At 45.9% G+C, this 21,588-nt stretch overlaps 1 long non-coding RNA gene across 1 annotated transcript in view; it reads left to right on the top strand.

Moving 5' to 3' along the window:
- The first annotated feature begins 11,147 nt into the window (after positions 1-11,147).
- The window catches only part of LOC143809986 (uncharacterized), an 86,453-nt gene continuing 76,012 nt past the window's right edge, over positions 11,148-21,588 (top strand). The window contains exon 1 of the long non-coding RNA XR_013222574.1: positions 11,148-11,392. This is a non-coding gene — a long non-coding RNA (uncharacterized LOC143809986). The remainder of the gene's footprint in view (positions 11,393-21,588) is intronic.

The raw sequence follows: 21,588 nt of genomic DNA, 5'->3' as shown, positions 1-21,588 counted from the left end.
CAGTCATGGCTGGGCAGTGTACATCTTGAGGCAGGCAAGGTAGTGAGTGATAACGGAAGGAATTTTATGGCTGCCATAGCCCTTTCACAACTGAAACACATTCCTTGCCTGGCTCACACCTTGAACCTGGTGGTGCAGTGCTTCCTGAAAAGTTAGCCGGGGTTACCCGCCCTGCTCCTGAAGGTGCGAAGACTTTGCTCGCACATCCGCCGTTCGCCCGTACACTCCCGCCGTATGCAGAACCATCAGCGATCTTTGCAGCTTCCCCAGCACCGCCTAATAATCGACGTTGCAACAAGGTGGAATTCCACACTGCACATGTTTCAGAGGCTGTGCGAATAGAGGTGTGCTGTTATGTATTTGTGGGAGGATACACATACACGGGCAGGCAGTTGGATGGCAGACATGGAGTTGTCAGGTGTGCAGTGGTCGAAGCTACAAGACCTGTGTCAAGTCCTTCAGTGTTTTGAGGAATGCACACGCCTGGTTAGTGCAGACGACGCCATCATAAGCATGAGCATCCCCCTAATGCGTCTGCTGATGCAAAGTTTGACGCACATAAAGGAGCAGGTGTCTGCAGCCGAGGACGAGGGAAGCCTTGATTAGAGTCAGCCATTGTTTGCTCAGGGAAGTCTCCTGGATGAGGTGGCAGACGAAGAGGAGGAGGACAAGGAGGATGATGGGGATGAATATTTATGGGAGGAGGAAGCTTCTCAGGGGGCAATAGAAACTGGTGGCGTTGAAAGGTCAGGTACAGGGTTTTTGAGGGAGACAAGTGATGTTGATTTGCCAGAAAGTGCTCCTCAACCCAGCACAAGCAGTGAATTGACACCTGGAACATTGGCCCACATGGCGGATTATGCCTTGCGTATCCTAAAAAGGGACCCCCGCATTATCAAAATGATGACCGATGACGATTACTGGTTGGCCTGCCTCCTGGATCCACGCTATAAAGGGAAATTGCAAAATATCATGCCACATGAGAACCTTGAGCAAATATTGGCTACCAAACAAGCAACTCTTGTAGACCGTTTGGTTCACGCATTCCCAGCACACAGCGGCGGTGATGGTTCTCACACGAGCTGCAGGGGGCAACATGGCAGAGGTGTTAGAGGTGCACAAATCAGAAGTGGTGTTGGACAGAGTGGTTTTCTGACCAGGTTGTGGAGTGATTTCGCAATGACCGCAGACACGACAGGTAATGCAGCATCAATTCAAAGTGACAGGAGACAACATTTGTCCAGTATGGTTACTAACTATTTTTCCTCCCTTATCGATGTTCTCCCTCACACGTCATTCCCATTTGATTACTGGGCATCCAAAATAGACACCTGGCCTGAATTGGCAGAATATGCAGTACAGGAGCTTGCTTTCCCAGCTGCTAGTGTGCTATCAGAAAGAGTATTCAGTGCTGCTGGTTCAATACTGACCGAAAAAAGGACTCGTCTGGCTACCCAAAATGTTGATGATCTAGCCTTCATTAAAATGAACCAATCATGGATTTCTAATTATTTTGCCCCACCTTTCCCTGCTGACACCTAGCTTTCCTGTAAAAAGGTCTTGCTTTTGGACTCGTCTTACTGACTGCTCCAATTTCTCCATTTGCAGCTGCTGTATGTCCACCATAGGCCATTTTTACACCTCCCTAAATGGGCTGACTCCCCCCACGGGGCCGTGGTCACCACTTGGCACAAGCACCCGTGCGAGTGCCGTTTGGCTGAACAGGTGCGTGTGCCCACTTTTGGGTGACGGCACTGGCACAGGGTCCCTCATAGTACAATGAAGTGTCTCTGGCGGTGGTGGTGCACACCCAACGTCAGACACACCGTCGTAACATGAGGGGCCCTGGGCCAGTACCGCCGCCCACGAGAGAGTGTCCCCCCCAGCTCAAACAGTGCTCTACCACTTGCAAAATTACCTTTCACTGCCTCACCACTGTTTAGTCTGTGCTGTTAAATCCTTCAATGGCGCTGCCAATACCAATTTCTTGACATGATTGATGCTAGTAAAAATATTCAGGGACCCTGTCCTACATTTACACCAGTTAATACTTTGCGCCAACTACCACTGTCTGCAAGTCAGCAGGGGAGCCCACCCCTGTACGTAGGTATGCCACCTGTTTATTTGTGAAATTTTTTTTTGCCAGACATTAACCTCACTTTATTATTTTGGCCTACTAACTGTGTCAGACACTCCTTACAGTTGTCCTCCACTGAAAAAAGCTAGGCCGCCTGCGTACTCCTGTAACCTATTTTTAACTGCATTTTGCCTATTACTTTTTTGGCCCTACTAACTGGGTCTGCCCCTCGTTGCAATCGTCCTCCGCTGAACACACCAATGCTGCCTGTGTACCCCTGTAACCTATTTTAAACTGCATAGAGCCTACTTTTTTATTTTAGGCCTAGTAAGTCTGTCTGCGGTCCCTCCTTGCAATCGTCCTCCGCTGACCAAACCAATGCTGCCTGTGTACCCCTGTAACCTATTTAAAACTGCATAGAGCCAACTTTTTTATTTTAGGCCTAGTAAGTCTGCACCACTCCTTCCAATTGTCCTCCGCTGACCACACCAATGCTGCCTGTGTACCCCTGTAACCTATTTTAAAGTGCATAGAGCCTACTTTTTTATTTTAGGCCTAGTAAGTCTGTCTGCGGTCCCTCCTTGCAATCGTCCTCCGCTGACCACACCAATGATGCCTGTGTACCCCTGTAACCTATTTTAAACTGCATAGAGCCTACTTTTTTATTTTAGGCCTACTAAGTCTGTCTGCGGTCCCTCCTTGCAATCGTCCTCCGCTGACCAAACCAATGCTGCCTGTGTACCCCTGTAATCTATTTTAAACTGCATAGAGCCAACTTTTTTATTTTAGGCCTAGTAAGTCTGTCTGCGGTCCCTCCTTGCAATCGTCCTCCGCTGACCAATCCAATGCTGCCTGTGTACCCCTGTAACCTATTTTAAACTGCATAGAGCCTACTTTTTTATTTTAGGCCTAGTAAGTCTGTCTGCGGTCCCTCCTTGCAATCGTCCTCCGCTGACCAAACCAATGCTGCCTGTGTACCCCTGTAACCTATTTAAAACTGCATAGAGCCTACTTTTTTATTTTAGGCCTAGTAAGTCTGCGCCACTCCTTCCAATTGTCCTCCGCTGACCACACCAATGCTGCCTGTGTACCCCTGTAACCTTTTTTAAACTGCATTGAGCCAACTTTTTTGGTTAAGGCCTACTACCTGTTTCTGTCTGCGCCACTCAATACAGCTGTCCTCCTCTGAAAAAAACTGAGCTTCAATTGTCAGGTTTTCAGCCTATAGGAATTTGAAAACTGCATTGGGGCTACTAGTTTGGTTCGGCCTACTAACGGTGTCTGCTGCTCCTTGGTGTTGTCCTCCAAGGAAAAAAGCTGAGCTTCAATCTTCAGGCTTTCGGCCTATATCAGATATTAAACTGCATTTGGCCTACTAGTTTGGTTGGGCCCTACTAACGGTGTCTGCCGCTCCTTGGTGTTCTCTTCCACTGAACAAAGCTGAGCTTCAATCTTCAGGCTTTCGGCCTATATTTACAAATTTTAAACTGCATTTGGCCTACTAGTTTGGTTGGGCCCTATTAACGGTGTCTGCCGATCCTTGGTGTTCTCCTCCACTGAACAAAGCTGAGCTTCAATCTTCAGGCTTTCGGCCTATGTTTACTAATTTTAAACTGCATTTGGCCTACTAGTTTGTTTGGGCCCTACTAACGGTGTCTGTCGCTCCTTGGTGTTCTCCTCCACTGAACAAAGCTGAGCTTCAATCTTCAGGCTTTCGGCCTATATTTACAAATTTTAAACTGCATTTGGCCTACTAGTTTGGTTGGGCCCTACTAACGGTGTCTGCCGCTCCTTGGTGTTCTCCACTGAACAAAGCTGAGCTTCAATCTTCAGGCTTTCTGCCTATATCAGATATTAAACTGCATTTGGCCTACTAGTTTGGTTGTTCCCTACTAACGGTGTCTGCCGCTCCTTGGTGTTCTCCTCCACTGAACAAAGCTGAGCTTCAATCTTCAGGCTTTCGGCCTATAATTACTCATTTTAAACTGCATTTGGCCTACTAGTTTGGTTGGGCCCTACTAACGGTGTCTGCCGCTCCTTGGTGTTCTCCTCCACTGAACAAAGCTGAGCTTCAATCTTCAGGCTTTCGGCCTATATTTACAAATTTTAAACTGCATTTGGCCTACTAGTTTGGTTGGGCCCTACTAACGGTGTCTGCCGCTCCTTGGTGTTCTCCTCCACTGAACAAAGCTGAGCTTCAATCTTCAGGCTTTGGGCCTATATCAGATATTAAACTGCATTTGGTCTACTAGTTTGCTAGTTTGGTTGGGCCCTACTAATGGTGTCTGCCGCTCCTTGGTGTTCACCTCCACTGAACAAAGCTGAGCTTCAATCTTCAGGCTTTCGGCCTATATCAGATATTAAACTGCATTTGGTCTACTAGTTTGCTAGTTTGGTTGGGGCCTACTAATGGTGTCTGCCGCTCCTTGGTGTTCTCCTCCACTGAACAAAGCTGAGCTTCAATCTTCAGGCTTTCGGCCTATATCAGATATTAAACTGCATTTGGCCTACTAGTTTGTTTGGGGCCTGCTAACGGTATCTGCCGCTCCTTGGTGTTCTCCTCCACTGAACAAAGCTGAGCTTCAATCTTCAGGCTTTCAGCCTATATTTACAAATTTTAAACTGCATTTGGCCTACTACTTTGGTTGGGCCCTACTAACAGTGTCTGCCGCTCTTTGGTGTTCTCCTCCACTGAACAAAGCAGTGCCGTCTGTTTACTCCTGTTACCAATTTTGAACTTTATTTGGCCCACTTTATTATTTGGGCCTACTAACTGTGTCTGCCTCTCATTACAGTTGTCCTCCACTGAACAAAGTAATGCCGCCTGGTTAGTCCTGTTACCAAATTTGAACTGCATTTAGCCAACTTTATTATTTGGGCCTATATCTGTGTTTCCTCCTCATCCTGCCCATTGCCCAGCCAGTGCTGCATGAGTCTGCTGGTACATTGACCCAGACCACTACATTCCCCTTGCACTCTACACAGCCAGAATCTGACCCTGCTGAAAGTCAGGTTCCCCTTCCCGCATACTATACCACCTTACACGGGGACAAAGAGGAAGGCGCAGATGAAAGTGCAGGTTCCTTCATCAGGTGAGGAGGGCATACTCATTGGCGACGTCACTGTCACAGGGCCCCTCATAGTACGCAAAAGTGTCTCTGCCAGTGGGAGGCGCCCCCGCCAACAAACACAATGCTGTACTTTGAGGGGCCCTGTGCCAGTGCCAATGCGAATGAGTGGGCCCCCCCTGCTTGCTCAGGATCACAGCACTTGCAAAGTTGAAATACTGACCTCTCCCTGCTCCACCGCCGTGACGTAGTCCGCGCTTCCTGGGCCCACAAAAAACTTGAGCCAGCCCTACCCCCCACAACTTTAGGCAAATGACCCCCAATTTTCAATGCCTAACTATTATTATAAGGTAAATTAAGATTCACAAGCTTAAGTGACACAAATTGATGTTTTTGACATTAAAATGGGCACTGTAGGTGTTTTCCTTTCCTCCACTCACTGCCGACTTTGCTTCCCCATTGACTTACATTGGGTTTCGTGTTTCGGTCGATCCCCGACTTTGCGCGATAATCGGCAGATTTCACTCGACTCGACTTTTGACAAAGTTGGGTTTCGCGAAACCCGACTCGATCCTAAAAAAGTAAAAGTCGCTCAACCCTAGTGAGGAGGCAGTGGGTTCATTGCAGGCTGTAAACTATCTTGAAGATGTGAGTTTTCAGGTTCTGTCTGAAGAATCCAAATGTAGTTGATAGTCGGACGTGTTGGGGTACAGAATTCCATAGGATGGGGGATATTCGGTAGAAGTCTTGGAGGCGATTAGGTGAGGAGCAAATAAGTGTGGATGAGAGAAGGAGATCTTGGGAGGACCGTAGATTACGTGAGGGAAGATATCAAGTGATTAGTTCAGAAATATATGGAGGAGACAGGTTATGGATGGCTTTCTAGGTCAGTATTAGTAATTTGAACTTGATACACTGAGGGAATGGGAAGAGATTTGCAGAGGGGAAAAGTGGAGGAGTAGCTAGGAGATGAATTAGTCAGGCAGCAGAGTTAAGGATGGAATGGAGAGTTGCGAGAGTGTTAGCAGGGAGGCCACAGAAAAGGATGTTGCAGTAGTCGAGGCGGGAGATGATAAGGGCATGCACAAGAATTTTAGTAGATTGAGGGTTGAGGAAAGGATGGATTCTGGAAATATGTTTGAGCTGGGGGCGACAGAAATTGGAAAGAGCTTTGATGTGTGGATTAAAGGACAGGGCAGAGTCATGGGTTACTCCGAGGCAGCGAACTTCCAGTATGAAGGAAAGAAATCTCATACCTTTTGTAGGTTCTGTAAAACGCAGCTTAAAATTTGCATTAAGAAATGCAGAAAAAATGCAACATGTGAATGTGGTCTAAGAATGAAGAAAAAAAATGTGTAATTGTAACTTAAATGCAAGAAGAAAAATGTCAGCTATACCGTATCACTGTTTAACACTTAGTCTGGCCCTATTACAGCTAACATTCCTCCTATTTATATCTTCTGCTACATGTGCTTCTCACAAAATTAGAATATCATCAGAAAGTTAATTTATTTCAGTTCTTCAATACAAAAAGGGCAGCTAATATATTAGAGTCATTACAAAGAGAGTGATCTATTTCAAGTGTTTATTTCTGTTAATGTTGATGATTATGGCTTACAGCCAATGAAAACCCAAAAGTAATTATCTCAGAATATTAGAATACCTTATAACACCAGCTTGAAAAATGATTTTAAAATCCAAAATGTTGGCTAACTGAAATGTATGCTCAGTAAATGCACTCAATACTTGGTCGGTGCTCCTTTTACATCAGTTACTACATCAATGCGGCGTGGCATGAAGGCGATTAGCCTGTGGCACTGCTGAGGTGTTATGAAAGCCCAGGTTGCTTTGATAGAAGCCTTCAGCTCATCTGCATTGTTGGGTTTGGTGTCTCTCATCTTCCTCTTTACAATACCCCATAGGGGCTAAGGACAGGAGACTTTGCTGGCCAATCAAGCACAGTGATACTGTTGTTTTTAAACCAGATACTGTTACTTTTGGCAGTGTGGACAGGTGCCAAGTCCTGCTGGAAAATGAAATTTCCATCTTCAAAAAGTTTGTCGGCAGAGTGAAGCATGAAGTGCTCTAAAATTTCCTGGTAGATGGCTGCGCTGACTTTGGTCTTGATAAAACACAGTGGACCTATACCAGCAGATAACATGGCTCCCCAAGCCATCACTGATTGTGGAAACTTCACACTAGACCTCAAGCAGATTGGATTGTGTGCCTCTCCACTCTTCCTCCAGACTCTCGGACCTTGATTTCCAAGTTATAGATAAACTTGGCACACACACGGAAATGCAGTGAGAATTTAATGAGGTTCAGTACATACAGTAGACTTTATCAATGTACCTCACTTATGTACTCATAGATATCAGAGTGGTCATGCAGGGGTGAAGTATCCCCGTGAGAAAGCTGATTCAGTTTCCGGAGGTGCCCGGTATGATTCCTAGTCTTTTGAGTGTGTCCGTGAATGACACGGTGTCCACCGCTAGTCACATTGAAATTTTCATCAACTGGCCTTTCCTAACGATGATGGTGAACAAGCCATAGCCTTAATAGGCTAGTTAAGGTCTGAAACCTTGGTCAAAGTTATCTGAGCACACAAATCTCCAAGGGTGCCTAAACTTTTGCATTGGCCCATTTTCCTTTTTCTAATTTTTAAAATCTATAAAATGACAATACATTTTTGTGCTAATATACAAGGGTGCCCAAACTTTTACATGCCACTTTGTATAGCCCAATACGGTCACACAATAGCAAAAGAAACTAGCTGCCACCACCAATCATTGATACAGGCTGATTGGACACCTGTTACACATAGCGTATTGCTTCAGGTTTGCGGTTTATAAAACAGGAGTAATGAAGCTATTACATTTTTACTTATTTCATCCAAAAAGTAGGAGGTGTTTATACAAATATACAAAGATGTTACAAAATGGATGATACAATACGGTATAAACAATTATATAAAATAAAAAGGATAGAAATGTACTATACCTAATGTCGAAGGGTTGGCTCTGTCCCTTATGAAGGGGAGCTCTTCGTTTTTTGGGGGGTATTGGTACAGAACCACAGGGCACTATTTCATCCAGCACTGAAAATGATCATAGTTTGGTATTTGCTTTCATTAACACAAATCACACACACATACCTCCGCTCTTGTGACTCATAACACAGCTCGTCTGGGATGTGGCTAGTTTTTGTTAGAAAATTATGGGATTCCCAACTTCCATGATATCTTCTGCCCTGGAGGTCCCAGGCGGGAGATTATGCTGTTATGTTTTCTATTGTGATTTTATCTTTTTTATAGATTGCAGACTTGGCATGGTTAGCACCATCCATCTAACGATAAGTTTTCACTTACGGTCTTAAACCTGTCATATCCCAAAATTCATCTGTCAACCGTGCCTGGTCAGATAATTTGTTTTAATTACCTGTTCACATCAGGGAGATCCCCATGCACCAGGGTCATCTGGAGTGCCTTAACCTTGCTTCAGTATTTGCTATCAACTATAAAATGGCTTATAGAATTTACAATTACACCTATGACATGCTGTATTATTTGCGGTTTACTACGGTACTATCATCTTCTTCACTGCTGTAGTTATTCAACATATTGTCTGGAGTGTTTATCCACTATTTTCATCTCTCTCTTCCTATCTTTATTGTTGAGCTGTATGCGCTGGCAGACTCACACTATACTAATGGCTGATAAAATCACAATGCTAAGATTTTTATGCAGGCTATGATAGTACCTACTGACTGAGTAATACCATGGGATAGGATAGCTTCAAGGCACTATGGGGAAGCCTACTTGGTTACTCCTGAGGTCACGTTGACATTCCTTGGCTGATACAAACTTCTGCAGTTTTAAAAAAAGCGTCAGACATTTTTTGACGATTTGCAAAAATGTAATTACATATTGTTTGAATTTAGTGGGACATGTAAATGTTATATATTTAAACTCAAATTTGATTGCATCAAATCGATTTGATCATCTCTAGTAGTTGTCAATACCGGGTAACACACAGTAAGGGAATATGGTGTGCACTGCACTCCTACTACACATGACGACCAGAGTGGTTTTGTACATTAACTTCACTTTGAACTACTATGCACTTTTGGCCCTAACTATCTAGAAGGTTCAAAGTGAAGAAATAAATTATATTTATTTTTTGATGATTAGAAACACTTCAGATTATAGCTGACATAAAATCAAACAAATTACATCACTTTGACGTCTTACCGGTATGACGCATACTGATTTTATTTTGTCATTCTAATTTGATACTCTCTAACTGAACTTTCTGCAGATGAAAGAAAATATGTATGCATATATACAAATGTACGGTATGTGTACCACACATATTTGTATATATACAGCATATATATATATTTATATTTATGAATATATTAGGATTTCAGCTCAGCAGTATTAACTCGTGTTAGCACAGACACAGATTTTGGTGCAAAATAAGATAACTTTTATTGTGTTTTTCTCCGTACTCCAACTGAAATAGCTTTCTTCAACACAATAAGGTGTACCATAAATAGTACTTTCTTCAGGAAAATGAAACAAAGTAAATATGCGGTCCAACCCTGCACTCTGTTGGAACCCCAGCAGTTTTCAATGCTTTCACCACAACACAGCTCATCAGATGAGTTGTCTCAGCTGCCTTTTCATAGGCCTGTAAAGCCTGGGTTGGAGTATAGGAGTGACCAGTAACACCCACATTCTCTGGTCACTCCTAAATCCTGGACATGGAATCCAGTCAAATAACTACTCAGAAGCTTCGTGTTATTGGTACAGTCTTTTCGGGACTTACAACACCGAGGCTTGCTGTCTATCTCTATGCCTGCTGCCTTCTTGCAATATAAATATATATATCTTGTAGAACTGTTCTTTTATATGAATACAAATACTGTGCTTGTATAGATACTGTAGATTATTGATTGAAGAAGTCTAGGAATAGTATAGACACTTCATATGATAAGATTTGATAAGATTATATGAGGTGGCTGTTGCCATTAAAGTGATTGTCTGGGACTATTATATTAATGGCCTATCTTAAGAATAGTTCATCATTATCTGATTGTCATGGGTGTGTCAACAGGCAGTCGCTCTACATCTGGCTTCAGAAGGTTTCTGTGTTTGGCATTTTAAACGCCTTCTTAATCCTTCTGACTTTTGGACCCCGTGGCAAACTCCAATTGACACACCTGGACCTAGGTGTTTATAGACTGTCAATCTGCTTCAGGGAGCCGCTGGTTATGTTCACATTTTCCCTTGTGAAGGCTTGGAGCTATAGCAGTCAGCTTACTTCCTCTCTGGTGCTCTTGAAGAATGTTTGATGTTACTTCTCTGGAGACTGCTCAAGCTAAGTTTCTTCCCCCTTGTTTGTCTTCATTTTTGTCTTTAGTGTACAGTGGGGACTGACCAGTGCGTATTCCCCCTTCCCAATTCAAGGCCTAGCTCTAGGGATTTACAGGGCTTAGATTTCATACTTGGTGATTGGTGTGGATCCAATATAGGGACGGGAGGGTAGGCAGGGTTCTATTAGATTTGCCTAGGGGTCTCCACTCCCCCTTTCCCTAGCGTTCGGGCTTCCTTCCCCTCATCTCCTCTTGTTGCACTTCCCCTGTTTCCAATGTTATCAGCAGCCTGATCTCTAATCTGTACAGTGGCCATGATCAGTTAATGCCTCTATTCAAAACAATAGGTGGATGTGCAGCACTCGGCTGTGGCCACTGTGTAGTTGGCAGAGCTTTGTTGTTCTGCTGTGCAACTGAGCACATTCGGATGGCTTCAGCACTGGAAACAGCTGATCGCACCCCCACTAATCAAATACTGATGACCTATGATAAGCATAGTTCATTAATATAAAAGTCCAGGAAAATCCCTTTAAGTAATAACATAGGTACTTGTAAAGAGTACCTTTTTAACAGACATTTTCTTGGTCATTTTTCAACTGCTGTAGATCATTGTCTAAGGAGTAGGGTTACTGTTCAATCAAACTTTAACAAAACGTACATGTGCTTCTTCTCTTTACTTTTATAATCCAGGCAGAGATTTTTACATTCAAGCATTATGCAGCTGTTATTTCCACTATACAAATTTTCCCACACCAGAAAATGTCTTCTCACCATTCAAATATTTAAATTTTTTGGTGCCAGAGATCAGGAGATAATATTTCTGGATCAGCACTATAAAGACTGGAAGGAATAGCTGCTACGTCACTCTCAGGTACATTTCAATATCTCACGTCTCAAACATTTCCTTCAATATGTTATAAAAATAATTATGATTAGATTGATAGACTGTAGTAATATATCTATTTTACCAGGATAAACTGCTACTGAACAAAACAGATGTATCTGATAGTTAACTAGCAACCGTGACAGCTTACCGCACATGATGCTGCAATTATATCTGAAAGCCATTGTTCCCATAAAATTTAATTTTTCATTCATTACTGCGAATACTACTAGGAAAGCTTTCAGGAATAAATACAAAAAATTTAAACAGCTTGTAACATTGTTTGTTTTAGCTCGGGTTTAATCCTTACTTTCTCCATAACTTATGGACCAGGCCATTAATTTTGTCATTCCTAATAGTGATGAGCGAGCACAAAAATGCTATTTTAAGTCTATGGGAAATTGGAGCATTTCTGCTGCGACCCCCCGGACGTCTTTTGAGGGTCTAAAAACTGCGGAAATTGATGGGAAAAGTGCTCAATGACATGGGAACAGCATGGGGAAGATCCCTGGAAGCATTTCTGACTCCCATGTCACTGCTGTGAACAATGTTGCGTTTTGAAATTTAGCGGAGAATATGTGTCTGTCGCTGTCTGCATGTGTGTGCAGGTGTCTGTGTGTGTGCGGGTGTCTGTGTGTGTGTGTGGGTGTGTCTGCGGGTGTCTGTATGTGCGGTTATGCTACCGCCGGTACTGTCGGTCACAGTGCTGTGGGATGATGTTGGCAGATATCAGCGAGTTCCGCAGCTGACTGTGACCCGCAGCGGTGAAGCAGGCTTGGCCCGATGAGACTGCTGTTCCCATCCGGCTATGTCTGGTGTCACTGATAACAGTGACAGCAGGTGCCGCTGATGGGAGAGTAGTATCATCTGCAGGTGCCTGGGCCGATGAGACTATTGCTCCCATCGGACTATCTCTGGTGTCACTGATAACAGTGACAACAGGTGCTGCTGATGGGAGAGTAGTATCATCTGCTGGCACCTGTGCTCACTGTTAAAAAAAAGGTAAAGTAAAATTACATACATATTCATTATTCACATAATACATACACATTGATACATAATACATACTGTACATATTCATATAGAAATAAAAACACATTATACTCACCACACACCAAATCCCCGTCGCCCTCGTCTCCTAGATATAGCGTAAAATAATAAACCAACATATACTTCCTGTCCGCCATAGTCCAAGGTAATCCAGATTGTCCTGCTGCGATCTCACATGTAGAACAGTCACATCGGGAGATGTGACTTCTCTACCCGACCGGCAATACACTGACAGGAGCTAATCACCCCTGCGTTGTATAAGCTAATTGGCTCCGGTGCTATCATTTATGGCACAGCTGTGTGAGAAATTTCTCATACAGCAGTACTGCCGTAAAGTGAGAGCCCCGGAGTGATGAACTCCGGTGAACTCTTACTGCAGCTCCATGATACACTGCGGGTGATATTAGCTCTTGCAGTGTATCACTGGAGGCCGGGTAGAGCAGTCACATCTCCTGATGTCAGTAAATGGACTAGAGCGGATAGGGAGTATTATTTGTTGGTTTATTATTTTATTTTTGTTGCAGGAGATTGAGGGAGTCGGGGTTTAGGCGATGCAGTACGTATGGTTAATTAAGATTAATAAAGGACTTTATTCTGGCTGTGTTTTTATTGTCTATATAACTATAGGATTAGTAATGGATAGGTGTCTTATAGACACTTCTCCATTACTAAGCCGTGGGCTTGATTTCACCGGCAATACAAAGGTGTCATCAACACCAAAAATATTACCCCACTTGCCACCACTACAGGGCAAGTGCCAGAATTGGTGCATCTATGAGATGCGCCATTTCTGGGGCGGCTGAGAGCAGATATTTTTAGCCTGGGGGGTGCAATATCCATGGCCCCTTCCCAGGCTATTAATATCAGCCTGCAGCTGTCTGCCTAGCCTTTGCTGGTTTGATTTTATAGGGAGACCCCATGTCAATTTTTTTCTGGGGTTCCCCTGTAAAATAGCCAGTAAAGGCTAAGCAAACATCTATGAGCTGATATTAATAACCTGGGAACCTTTATGGCTATTAGCTCCTTCTCAGAATAATAACATCAGCCCTCAGCCATCGGCTTTCCCTCTGATGGTTATGAAAACGCAGGTATCATTATTTGCAGCCTTTTTCGTGCTGAAAAGTCATGGACAGCAACTCAGCTTTATTAGCATGCACAAAGGGACACAAGTTAGCCCAACAAACGCACCAAAACCGCAACAAAAAATGCACCAAAAACACAAATAAACTTGTGTTTTTGTCCCTCCTTCTTTCCTGCCAAGAAAACAGGTTTTGCTTCAGACAAAAAATGCAGAAAAAATGCCCATTGTGAACATACTCTAAAAAGCACTTGAAAATTAGCATTAAAAAAAACGCAGCAAAAAGGCAGGTATCATTATTTGCAACATTTTGCTGTAGAAAAGTCATGGACAGCAATTCAACTTTGTTAGCATGCACAAAGAGACACAAGTTAGCCCAAAAAATGCACCAAAACTGCAACAAACTATGCACCAAAAACACGCATAAATTGCAAGAAAAACGCATTAAAAATGCACCCAAATCTGCTGTTCTGATGCAGCTTCTTTCCTGCCAAGAAATCAGGTCTTGTTATAGGAAAAAAATGCAGCATAACCACCCAGTGTGAACATACCCTTAACAGCAAACTGGTATCAATAACTTCGCTAAAGCTATGTGCGCACTTTGCGGATTTGCTTGTGGAAATTTCTTCGCGGTTTCTGCTTCTCTTGGCAGAAAACGCAGTTGAAATTCCACTTGGATTTGATGCGTTTTTGATGCGGATTTGTATGCGCATTTGAAAGCTAAATAAAGATGTATTATTAAAAAAAAATTGTAATGTAATTTCCTTGTTCAACCTCATCTTTTTCATTCTCCATTGTAGACCATAATATCATTACATATCATGTTCAAATATAATGTTTACGCACACAAAACAAATATAAGTTACTATTATATACAGTATATACTGTATATATATGCAGCTCTTGCAAAAAATAAGACACCACTGCAAAATGTTCAGTTTGTCTGATTTTTCTCTTTGTTTAGGTATATTTTTGAGTAAAATGTAAATTTTTCTTTTATTCTATAAGCTAAGGACAACATGCCTCCGAATTTCCAAGCAATACATTTTCTTTTTTTTTCTGAAAAGGAGAATTGGTCAAAATTAAAATAAAAACAGTGCTTTCAGATCTAAAATAATGCAAAGAAAACAAGGTCATAATCATTTAGAAACAATAATACTAATGTTTTAACTCAGGAAGAGTTCACAAATCAATATTTTGTGGAATAACCATGATTTTTAATCACAGCTTTCATGCGTCTTGGCTTGCTTTCCACCAGTCTTTCACACTGCTCCTGGTGCAAAAATGTAAGCAGTTCTTCTTTGTTTGATGGCTTGTGACTATCCATCATCCTCTTGATTACATTCCAGAGGTTTTCAATGGGGTTTGGGTCTAGAGATTGGGATGCCCATGACAGGATTTTTGATGTGATGGTCTCTTAAAATTTTCCAGAGCTGTATGTAATATCAAGCCGGAGGTTTAGTAATGAACAGGTGTCAGCCAGATACCCTCATTAATAAAACGATACATAAAGAGTTATGTTTCTCTTGGGGTATGTCACGATATGGTATGAAATATCATAAGTTAGTTTTCTTGCTAGCATGCGGGGGCTAAACCCCCCTCTCTCTCTTTTTCTCTTTCCTTCCCTGTGTTTCTATCTGTCTGTGTAGAAGAGCTTGCCTTGTGGGGGAGTTTTATTGACGAAAGGTATTTACGACTGGCATAGCTGCAAGGGAAATTTGTACTAGCAGGAACTGTTAGAGAAACTTCTAGAACCATGCGGTCCTTTGTTCTGTTATTGTGAGATATTAGACAAACTATTTAGGATAGTAGAATGATAAATATATATTCTTGATCTCCATCGAAGCATCTACCCATCACTCTAAACACAGTCGTCTAACTCCATCGGGGGAAGAAGTAGGGATTGCTCTGTAAATAAATGGACATATTTGATCTCATAAGAAAGCTCATGTTAATACAAGCTGAATGCTGGGTGTGATATGATTCTGATATGTACTGGAACGGAGTTATAAGCATTAGACCAATTTGTATTCAAAGTACTCAGACTGAAAGGTAGGAGGATCTGGAAAAGCCAGCCCTTTCTGTGATGTCCCTAGCTGTAGGTCTTAAGTTTGTGGCCAGATCCCCAGCTCCGTCTTCTTGTCTTTTCCTGTGAGGCCTGAGCAGCACGACCAATGAGCTGGGATGTCTGGTTGCCTGCAATGCAATGATCTGAGAATATGTGAGTGTTATCTTTTCTTCATTTAATCCTTTTATTTTCATAATTACCTTGTACATATTTGCAATTGTCTCATTTGTAACATCTTTGTAAAATATTTTATAAACACTGCCTAAAAATCATTTATGGGGTATAATATTTAATACTAGTTCGTTCTTCCTGCCCTAAACCGTACCCTGTCTCTGAAGGGAATTACGCTACTGTTGTGGGGTTAGCTCCAGACCCGTTCAATTGGAGCTGGTGGCAGCGACCGTGTGCAGGCTTTTGGGGGTCCCTGTAGCGACTGCGGCTTGATAATTATTGTTCCTGCCTGAGTGGGAGTAGTTATCGCATCGCTGCAGTGTACCCAATAGCCAGTACATAGCAGGCAGCGTTTCTGGCGACTAATCACCCTAGGTGCAGTACCTAATCTGACCTGAGAGGAAGGGGGGCGCCAGAGAGCTGCAAGGTTTAAGTGGAACTGTAAGCGGGATATACACAAATCCCTGCAGTTCATGGTATACTGAAGAGCAGTGGGATACCTAAAATAAGCCCCTGCTGTAAACAAGAGGTCAGTAACCTCGTGTGTGTTTTTTTTTCATCACATTGTGGCAGTGGAGGGATAACTAGGATAACCCCCCTGCACATGTGATAGCCGTCTGTTGGTCTAAAGTCACCCCAATCCGTGACATATTGTGGGCAGCGGCTAAGGGACCTTGACAATTGGTGACAGTCACGGTGTGAATCGTGACATATTGGTGGCAGCAGTGGGATATTAGAGCATTAGTGATTTGGTTTGAGCAATCATTCCTCTCACTAAAAACTTGCAGAAAGTTCTTGCGAGAACTCTGCGCAAATAAGTTTGGAGAACGAACTCAGTGTTTATTAGTTGTGAGACAATTGTGTACTGGTAATTATCCCTTTCCTTTTTCTTTGTTTTTCTATCCTATCTTTTATTTGGCAACCATGGTTGTGCTGGGAGAAACCTTTTATGAGCAGCAGACCAAAGACACCCTTGTGGCCTTGTGCAAGTCACAGCACATTGACTATGCAAACAAAAACAAAAGCCAACTGGTCGCAGTCCTGATGCAATGGGAAGCCGCTCTAGACCACTCACAGAGCCCAGAAGCCGCAGATGCCAGCACCAGCGAACATGGTGCTGCAGCAGAGGTCCAACCACTGAATGCTCGCCCCATTAGCAATCCTGGCGAATTGGACCCCCACCTGCAGGCAGCCTTGAAAGAATTCCCCGCTGACGACCATGAGGGACGGTGACAGCTGATCCAGCAATACCAGGAGCGAGCCGAGGCCCGAGCCGAGCGGGAGGCCCAAGCGGAGCGGGAGTACCGGCTGCAGATGGCCCAACTGCAAATGCAGAGGTCGTCCCAGTCCAGCCGTGAGCCCAGCAGCACTCCGACACCAAAACCCCGGTCCGACCACTTTCCTGTTATGGAAAAGGATGGGGACTTGGACACTTTTCTGCGGGCCTTTGAGAAAGCCTGTAGACAGTACCAGCTGCCTACACAAGAATGGGCACGATACCTGACACCAGGGCTGAGAGGAAAAGCTCTGGAGGCGTTTGCTGCACTCCCTCAAGAACAAGATGGTGACTATGAGGCCATCAAGCAGGCTCTGATAGCCAAGTACCAGCTTACACCCGAGGTGTACCGTAAAAAGTTCCGGACCCTCCAACGTGGCCCACACGACAGTTACAGTGATGTGGTGCATGGACTGGGGACCCACTTTGACCAGTGGACCCAAGGACTGTCAGTGACCACCTTTGCACAGCTGCGAGACCTGATGATCAAAGACCAGTTCTTCCGTCTTTGCCCAACTGAGGTGCGACAGTTCGTGATGGACAGAGAACCCAAAGACGTGACGAAAGCAGCGCAGATTGCCGATGCCTATGAGGCCAACCGTAGATCGGAAGTGCGGAAGCCAGTCACCTCCAGCTGGAGAGGGGGTAAGCCTGCATCCAACGCCAGTACCCCGGCCAGCCAACACACCAGAGGTCCTGTCCCCGTGGCCAACAGCACCAGACCCACCACCGAACTTCGCCAGTGTTACCACTGCAGGAAGACTGGACACCTCAGTCACCAATGTCCAGCCAAGCAGAAGAACCCCTCATCCCAGGCCCCAGGGCCTAATGCAGCTGTTCTTTTGGTGGGTGGTGTGGTTGGGAGGGTGTGTGACAACGTACAGCCCGTCACTGTGGGAGGTCGTGTTGCTACCGGCCTCAAGGACACCGGGGCTGAACGAACCCTCATCCGACCCGAACTGGCGACCCCTGAAGAAATCATTCCGGGGAAAACCCTAACTGTCACTGGGATTGGGGGCATCAGCTGTCCCTTACCGATGGCCCGGGTTTTTATTGATTGGGGTGCCGGGAGCGGGGTGAAAGAAGTGGGGCTGTCTGATAATTTGCCCACTGATGTTTTGTTGGGGACTGATTTGGGGAGGTTGTTTGCATACTACGTCCCTGACACCCCTCCCCAATCTGCTAATAAGGGTAACGTTAACCCTGATGATGATGATGATGATGATGGGAAATCGCATGTGTTACCTGACCATGCTTTATCTTGTAATGATGCATCTGTTAACCATTTTTTCCCTAGGATTGATGGTGAAAATGTTGTACCTGTGCCAACTGTACCTGATAACGCTGTTTCTATGAAAGTTGATGTGTCCGTAGGTACAGGAGTGCTCAGCCACGTCACTCTGCGGAGTGAGACGGCTGAGGAACCCCTAGCAGGGGCAAGTGTCGGTGCTACCGGAAATGGGGAAATACATGGGAACCGTGAGGAAGGTGATGCCATGCAATTGACCAGTGCCACCGAGGAAGGTAACTGGCCCATAAGTAGCAATGCTCCTGAGGTAATGGGGGTGGATGGGGAGGTAGAGCCCATAGCAGCATCGGCTGATGGGTCTGTAGAAATCCCCGGGGAGACAGCCTACATAGCTGCTGTCACCCGCAGTCAGAGTGCCCGGAACGCAGATAACTGTCTGCCTCCCGGACCCTCCTCAGTCATCAGTATGACTGAACCAGAGGTGGACCCAGAGCAGGTCCCAGAGGGCTCCCGTGGGGAAGGGACCCTGACGTCGCTTCTGGCTTCCCCTAGCCAGGAGTTTCAGGCCGCTCTGCACACAGATGCGAGCCTAGAGAGTTTGAGACAACTCGCCGGGACGCGCTTCTCCGAGACTGATAAGGAGAAGGTGTTTTGGGAAGGAGGAAGGTTGTACCGGGAGACAGTACCCGGAGAATCACAAAAGGAGTGGTTGAGGGAAAGACAGCTGGTCGTCCCGCAGCAATTCCGGGGTGAGTTGTTGCGGATTGCCCATGAGATCCCGCTAGCTGGACACTTGGGGATCAGCAAAACCAAGGCCCGGCTGTCTCAACACTTCTATTGGCCTAAGATGGGGACAGATGTGTCAAACTACTGCCGCTCCTGTGTCACCTGTCAAAGAGTGGGGAAGGCGGGGCCTGCTCTTAAGGCTCCCCTGATCCCTTTGCCAGTGATAGAGGAGCCTTTCCAGAGGATCGCGGTGGACATTGTGGGCCCGCTGGCCGTCCCCAGCAGCTCTGGAAAGCGATATATTCTTACTGTGGTAGACTACGCTACCCGGTACCCAGAGGCAGTAGCTCTTTCGTCAACTAGGGCAGATAAGGTGGCGGATGCCCTGTTGGCCATCTTTTCACGTGTAGGGTTTCCCAGGGAAATGCTTACTGATCGAGGGACCCAATTTATGTCTCACCTAATGGAGGCTCTCTGTAAGAAAATGCAGGTGAAGCACCTGGTATCGAGTGCGTATCACCCCCAGACCAATGGCTTGTGTGAACGCTTCAATGGTACCCTCAAACAGATGCTACGCATGCTGGTTGAGACACAAGGGCGCGACTGGGAGCGGTACCTCCCACACCTGCTATTCGCTTACAGAGAGGTTCCGCAGGCCTCGACGGGGTTCTCCCCCTTCGAGCTCCTGTACGGCAGGCGAGTCCGGGGACCCCTTGGGTTGGTAAGAGAATCCTGGGAAGAGGAGCCGAACCCTTCTGAAGTGTCCATAGTGGAGTATGTCATGCGCTTCCGTGACAAGATGCAGACCTTGACGCAGTTGGTGCATGACAACATGACGCAGGCTCAGGCTGATCAGAAGCACTGGTACGACCAGAACAACCGGGAGCGGACCTACCACGTGGGTCAAAAGGTGTGGGTGCTGGTTCCTGTACCAACGGATAAGCTTCAGGCAGCCTGGGAGGGCCCGTACGTCGTCCACCAACAGCTCAACCCGGTCACCTTTGTGGTCACGCTTGACCACACTCGGGGTAGGCGAAAGGCCTTTCACGTCAACATGATGAAGGCTCATCACGAACGTGAACCTTTCGTCCTACCGGTCTGCAGCGCACCCGAAGAAGGGGAGGAAGACACCCTCCTGGACATGCTGGCCCAAGCCAAGGCCCGTGGGTCCATTGAGGACGTGGAGGTAAGCGCCTCGCTAGATGAACCACAGCGGTTGCAGTTGCAACCATGCTGGAACCCTTCCGGGTCGTGCTCTCCAACCGGCCTGGAAGGACTGAGTTATCCATCCACGAGGTGGACACCGGGAATCACGCCCCACTACGGCGAACACCCTATCGAATCTCTGACCAGGTGCAGCAGATTATGCGCCAGGAGATCGATGAGATGTTACAGCTGGGGGTGATTCGACGGTCAAAGAGCGCGTGGGCCTCACCTGTAGTTCTCGTGCCAAAGAAGGACCGGACCACCCGGTTCTGCGTGGACTACAGGGGGCTCAACGCCATTACAGCCTCTGACGCGCACCCAATGCCGCGCATCGAAGAGCTGCTTGAGAAGTTAGCGGGCGCAAAATACCTGACCATCATGGATCTGAGTCGCGGATACTGGCAGATTCCCCTGAGCCCCGAGGCGCAGGAGAAGTCCGCCTTTATCACGCCCTTTGGACTGTACGAGTCCACGGTCATGCCCTTCGGCATGAAGAATGCCCCTGCCACTTTCCAGCGGATGGTCAATCTCCTGCTTCAGGGACTGGAGAAGTACGCCGTGGCGTACTTAGATGACATTGCCATCTTCAGTCCCTCCTGGGATGAACACCTGCAGCATCTCGAGGAGGTGCTCGGGCGAATTCACCGAGCAGGACTGACTATCAAGCCGGGAAAGTGCCAGATGGGCATGAGGGAGGTTCACTACCTGGGGCACCGGGTAGGCGGAAACACCCTAAAACCAGAGCCTGACAAAGTGGGCGTGATCGTGAACTGGCCCACTCCCAGGACCAAGAAACATGTGATGTCCTTCCTGGGCACTGCAGGGTACTATAGGCGCTTCGTGCAGCACTATAGTAGCCTGGCAAAACCTTTGACGGACCTCACCAGGAAGAAGCTACCCCACATCGTCAACTGGACAGATGGCTGTGAGGGGGCCTTCCAGGCGTTGAAAACAGCACTGTGCAACGCCCCTGTGTTGAAAGCAGTCGACAGCAGTCGACCGTTCTTGGTACAGACCGACGCCAGTGAGTTTGGCCTTGGTGCTGTGCTCAGCCAGGTTGACTCGGAGGACCAAGAGCACCCCGTGTTGTACCTGAGCCGGAAACTTTTGCCGAGGGAAGTGGCCTACTCCACCATTGAGAAGGAGTGCCTGGCCATAGTCTGGGCCCTGCAGCGCTTGCAGCCCTACTTGTACGGTCGCACCTTCACCGTGGTGACCGACCACAACCCTCTGCGCTGGCTAAGCACCATGTGTGGAACCAATGGCAGGTTGCTGCGCTGGAGCCTTGCCCTTCAGCCATTTGACTTCACCATTAAACACAAAGCGGGCAAAGAGCATGGGAATGCAGATGGACTCTCAC

Source organism: Ranitomeya variabilis, chromosome 2 (genome assembly GCF_051348905.1).
Source record: "Ranitomeya variabilis isolate aRanVar5 chromosome 2, aRanVar5.hap1, whole genome shotgun sequence".
NCBI classification, from domain to species: Eukaryota; Metazoa; Chordata; class Amphibia; order Anura; family Dendrobatidae; genus Ranitomeya; species Ranitomeya variabilis.
Note: the sequence above shows the minus strand (reverse complement) of the source record. Positions and strands in the feature narration are given on the sequence as shown.